Source organism: Manihot esculenta, chromosome 3 (assembly GCF_001659605.2).
Source record: "Manihot esculenta cultivar AM560-2 chromosome 3, M.esculenta_v8, whole genome shotgun sequence".
Lineage (NCBI taxonomy): Eukaryota > Viridiplantae > Streptophyta > Magnoliopsida > Malpighiales > Euphorbiaceae > Manihot > Manihot esculenta.
Genome location: NC_035163.2, coordinates 10,379,199 through 10,385,816, shown reverse-complemented (window position 1 = coordinate 10,385,816; position 6,618 = coordinate 10,379,199).

The window sequence follows — 6,618 nt, the reverse complement described above, 5'->3', positions numbered from 1 at the left end:
TAGTTTGATAGCTTTGTCAACAGACAGCTTATGAGTGATCACAGTCGAGTCCAATCCTATTACACCTTTTAGAGACCAACCGAAAGTAGTTACTCGGCACTTTAGCAACTCTATTAAATGAGTCTTTGTTTCCCTGGTTAACGTTATACCATATTGTACCTTTTGCTCCTTACCTAACTGGACCTCCTCTATCGGGTATGCTTCTTTAGCAAGTCAATAGGTATTGCTATTTTTCTAAGGCTTTTTGCCAGATATCCGTAACATTCCTTTTCCATCCTCGAACCATAACTATTCCCCCTAGAGTCGGTAGCTTAAGACACATAATACCCATGTTAATAATAATATTATGGTAGTTTAGAATTGGATGGTCGAGTATCACATTGTATGCAAATGGGATATCTACCACCATAAACTCTGCATACAACTCTTGCCTATATTTTTATCACCCAGCACTAAGGAGAGCTTGATGGTATCCAGTACTACCACAGTCTTATCTCATAATTCTACTAACGAATAGGAAACTCTGGCAAGGCTATTTTTATCTAAACCTAATTTGTTAAAAACATTTAAGATGATGAGGTTAATAGAACTACTTGTATCCACCAATACTCACCTTACTTCATACTTATTTAGGAGGATCTTGACGATCAGAGGGTCATTTTGAAAGAATCCAATTACTTTGTCTATAGGATCGAACCTTACCTTCTGTTTGGCCCACAACTGCTTTTTAACTGACAAAACATCTTCTATCACACATTTATTTTTCCCTTTGCACTTATCAGGTCCTCTTGGAATGACATGTATGACTCTAGTCATTTCAAGAGAGTGAGAAAAGAGATTTCTCTTTCAAAGAAAAAGGAACAAAAGACCGGCTTTAATCCAAATGAATAGATAGAATTCAATAGATTTTTCCGGCAATGGAACCAAATGATGTGGTCGAAAAATAGAGCTATGATTGGCTAGATTTGCAACAAAGAGAACGTGAGGTGGTGGGTGCTCATGGTAGCCACTCCGATGCTTAAGTCCATAAACTGGAGAATAGGGTGATTATAGAATTTGAGAGCACTTATGTAAGAGAATTGCGTACCTTTACCTCTATGATCGTTCTTCTTTTATACTGTAAGAAGATGAAGATAAATATGTCATTTTCTAATAATTCGGCGATAATGTAACCAGTAACTTAACAAAGGATTCCACCGAATTAACTGGTCGGGGATCCCGTGATTACAACCATAACGGGGACACGCTGAAATGTGCCTGCTAATTGTAACTTTATATCGAGACTTGCCCTATCTAGGAAATAACGAGTCTCAGTGATGAACCGAGTGTTTAAGGTGTTTGGTCTTCCTTTTATTTGGACTGCGTTACCCACTTGTCCGATCCTTGCCACGCGATCCTATTTTGTGGTGATAGCTCATAACTCACTTTGAATGACTCTTGTGCAGCATCAATTAGAAACATGCTTTATTACACAATAATATGTATTTTCTATTAAATATTTATTATAAATTATGTACTCTAAAATTTAAATAAATATTTATCAAAATGTGTTATTATAATATATTTTGTACTTATTTTTTAAAATGTATATTTTTTAATTATTTTTTAAAATTTTTATTAAATCTTGTTATTCGATTCTATTATTTATTCTCAATTTATAAAATAAAGAATTTGATTCGTATTCAAATCTCAATTTAACAATTACAAATATAGTAAAAACAATAAATTTTATATCAACTTTCCTAATATATCCCTCCATTCATATTATTGCAATAAAAATTTATTCTTGAGAGCAGTAAATTTTACTTCTCAAAAATATAAGCTAAGCAAGAGTGCACTAGGAAACTAATAAATAAATAAATAATCATAAAAATAATAAATAATTGAAAAAGGATGAAAAATGAAACAAAAATTATATAATATTTTTGCGCTTTTGTATTTTAAGAATTAAAGTAATTTTTATTGCAAATCAATGTCTGAACTTTTACGGTGTTAGCAATTTAAGGATTCAATGACTAATAGTGTTAAATTTACTGATGTAGCATATTGATATTATTGTTAAATTTAAGGTGGAACACTGATATTATATCTGGCTGGTATGCTGACGTTATTGCCTCATCATCAATATTTTCTTTTATAACCAAAGTGCAAAAACTTCAAAGTACAAGTTCTTAAATTGCAAATAAAATAAAATTTTAACCTTTAGTAGTAAAAGTGTGAAACTTTTAAAATGCATGAAAAAAAAAAAGAAAATAGGAAGAAAAAGGAGAGAGAGAGACATAGTGAGCTAGAGAAGCAGAAGGAGATTAAGACGAAAAATACTCTCTCTCTCCTATTGTACCTTTCTATCTCGCTTTGCTTCTATGTTAGTTTTTTTCTTTTGCTGCTCTCATATTATCTTTATTCAACTGTCTTCTCTTAATATTTATTCATAGAAGTAAATGAGAAAACTTGAGAGAAAAGCCAGGAGAGAGACTTTCTCTCTTGCTATTATCCGTTTCTCCATTTCTATCTCACCTGTCACTTTTCCTCTCTTCTCTCCCTCTCTCTCTTTTTTTTTTATTTTTTTTATACTTTTTGAAATATTCACACTTTTACCATTAAGAATTAAAACTTTATTTTATTTGCAATTTAAGAATTTAAACTTTTAAATTTTAACATTTAGATTATAAAAGAAAAGATTAATAATATTGGCAATGATGTCATGTGCCACGTTAAACGTGACAATGACATCAAATAGTCACATCAAATATTGCAATAATGTTGACATGCCATATCATCACATTTAACACTATTGAATCCTTATTCGCTAACGGTTAATTGCTAACGGTGTGAAAGTTTAAACTTTAAAATGCAACGAAAGTTACATTAGTATTTGAAATCTAAAATTGGTAGAAGTACAAGTAAATAAAATGTAATTCTCCTGGATATTTGACAACTAATCTTTACAAAACAATAACAAAAAGTTACGGTTTGAGTAATAATTTCATGATTGGATTGAAGTTATGTTTACTCATGCTTTTAACTTTTTGTTACATTTTTAACAAGTAGTTATATTTTTTAATAATATTTATGAGTCGAATAATTATATTTTGAAATACATTTTAAATTGTGATGTATTAAATAATGAATATCAATTAAAATTAAATTATATGTTATATGAGATAATGTAAATCATTTTATAAATGAATTCTAAGTTAATCAAATAAGTTTTTAGATTTATAACTGACTTAGCCAATCAGTATAATAAATTATTTAATTAATTTAGATTTTTATTATTTATATATTCTTTTGATATTTTATTTTCCATTTCTTTATTATTTAAATAATAATTATACCAATCCCATTAAAAATATTAATATTTTATATAAGAAATTAATTTTTGGTATATGTTAATATAAAACTCAATAAATGTTTCAAAAATTATATCAAAAGAGTAATGAATAAAAAATTGTTATTTTTTTTTTTTTGAATCAAAAAAAATTGTTATTTAAAGTTCTCTAATTTGTCTGTTTTATTACTTATATATTTTTTACATTCTCTATTACTTATATATTTTTTTACATTTTCTATTAATTATTTCTTTTTTCTAAAAAGAAAACCCTAGCACTCTCCCTCTTTCCTATATTTTCTCACCCTTTTCTCATTAATTTTCAAAAACCAAACACTGTTTCATGAACCTAATTCAAATCCTAAACTATCTATCGGTTGGGTTTTAATCAGATTAAACACAGCGAAAAATATAAAAAGAATAATTTTTTTTTATTAATGTGTATCACGTTTAAACAATTAAAATAATAAAAATAAAAAAATAAAAACCTTTTATTTTCTTTATTATAATTATAACTCTCATAATAGACCCTTTTATACTAAAATCTTAAGATTTCACTATTTATTTATTTAACTAATTAAATAAATAAATTATAATTATGATCCAAAATTTTAATAACAAACCACATAAATTTTAGACAATTTTAATTAAGTCTATATTTAATTAATTACGTCAAAATCATAACCCTTTTAAATTATAATTTTATCTTAATATTATAAAACTTATATGCAATCAAATCCCACTTGATTTAACTTCTCGCTTTGTTTTTTCATGATATTCTTTATATGTATGACCTATTAGGTTCCAAATATGTTGGCAACAAATATAATTAACTAATTTAATTAATTTAAAGGTCAAGAACATTGTTAGTAACATGTCAATACTACCCAAATATTTGAAATATCAAAAGTGGTTTGACTAAACCTTTCAGTATATAATTTCTCAGTGTAATTAATATCGCTTCATCACAAATGTGCTGATTTAATTTTAATACATGGAGCATGTGTAATACCCGGCGAGAGGCAGAGCAAGTTTCTGCCTTGCGGATGAACTCAGGTTCGGCTGCCGAAGGTACATTCGGCCGCCGAACCCATGAGGAGGTGGCTTCGGCTGCCCAAGCTTGCCCCCGAGCCGTTGGACTTTCGGCTCTGGAGGGGAGTTCGGCCGCTGAAGGTGCCGCCGAAGGTTAGAGACTTTCGTCTCTGGAGTGCTTTTCAGCCCCCGAAACTTGCCCCCGAAAGGGTTCGGCTGCCGAAAGTTGAGATTCGGCCGCTGAAGTTGTGACAGCTGTCATAAAGAGAGAACTCCCAGCCAAGTGCAAAGATAGATGGATGTTTGTTGTCTCTTGCAAAATTAGCAATGTGGGTATCAAAAAGGCCATGTGTGACTTAGGTGCATTAATTAATGTTATGCCTCTTTCTATTTATAATTCTTTGAATGCAGGTGCACTGAAAGACACTAGAGTAGTTATTCAATTGGCTGACAGATCTGTAGTATATTTAAAAGGAGTTCTAGAAGATGTTTTAGTGCAAGTAGATCAACTTGTCTTTCTAGCAAATTTCTATGTGATTGATATGGAGGAAGATAATAGCAACACTACTTCAGACATCCTACTTGGACGACCTTTCTTGAGCATAGCCAGAACTAAGATAGATGTGCATGATGGCACATTGACCATGGAATTTGAAGGGGAAGTAATAAAATTTAATGTTTATGATGCTATGAAATATCCCCATGACATGTCCCCTATTTATGGTTTAGATATCATTAATTGTTTGAGCCAAGAAGTTTTTGATATGAATCAAGATGAAGGAAGCCAAAAAGAGCCAAAACTGAAAGCAACAGTCTGCTGCATCCAACAGATTGACTGCAACCTAACGCAGAAAGACAGAGGGCCATCCGCACCTCTTCAGCTCAGTTCGCAGACATACCATGTGCACAAGGAACAAGTGAAGTTCAAATCGCCCAAAGCAAAGGAGCATGCGGAACACTTTCTGTCCAAGCCACCAGATAAGGCAGAATCTAGTCTGCCCAAACAGAAGCCCCCATGCGTTAACTTCTAGAATCTGAAGAAAATGAGAGTGACTCCTATGAACAAATCTTCCATGCCCAAACTGATAAACCATGGTATGTAGACAAAATAAAGAAGAGTGCAAAATACTGTGTTTGGGATGAACCACACCTGAAACCATACTATGAAGGGTTCACAGTGCAAGTAGTGGAAGGAGTTCCACTGTATCATCCTCCTCAGCTTACTTAGTGGATCGCACCACACAAACCACACTAAGGGAGTACTCAGTTTCCTTTGAACTTTAATATTTCCAATACATTGAGGACAATGCATGAATTAGGTGTGGGGGTGCATATATCTCTGAATTTGTATTTTAAGTCCTTTTTAGCTTTATTTTTTTTTTTAGTTTGCACACATTTTTCATTTTTGTTATTTTTTGTTATTTTTGCTTTTAATGCACACACATGTGGCCATAGTTTTTTCTTTTTTCTGTTTTGATATGCTTTACTCAAACACATAGGCTATGTTGAATGAGCTTTCTTTCCATGACCCCATTGATGTGATTACTCTTTAAACCTAAGTTGAATCAATTGCAGTGAGTTGTATTCAGTTTTGGGAATTTCCTTTTGAATTGAATCTTTGAGCTTGTTATGGTGAAAAATATATGACATTACTCATTAGAGAGAATAATAATAAAGATGTGTGAATAATGAAACATGGCTTATTTTAGCAATTGGTGTTGATTTACCCAATTCATTGAGAAAAAGAAATTCAGCAAAAGCAAATACTTCAAAAGCACAAATTAAAAACTGTTCCAATGGTCAAAACACTATGAACAGAGCTAGTAGCCACTTGGACAGGTGACCTACTGAGTAATTGGGGGTGGGTATCACAAATATGTACCTTCATGTCAAAAGGTTGGTGACTTTTTCAAGCAAGAATAAAGTTCAAAAAGCTGAATAAAGTGCTTCAAGTCAAGGGCAAGTCAATTTGAAAGCTAGGAAAAGTCTTAACTGAACAAGAATATGTGCATGTATAATCTCTCCCTTGAGGAAAACAAATACTAGCCATGGTTGGTAAAGGGAGACAAGGAAAGAAGGAGAGTAACCTTGATGCATACACTCTTCACTGCAATGCTTCAAAATAGGGATCTAGAGTAAGAGCTTAAGTGGAAATAAAGGATCAAGTAGCAAAGAGAGCTTGTTTGACTAAGTTTATTTGCTTGAGGATAAACAAAAGGCTGGGTGTGGGGATATTTAATCAGTCCAAATTTAGA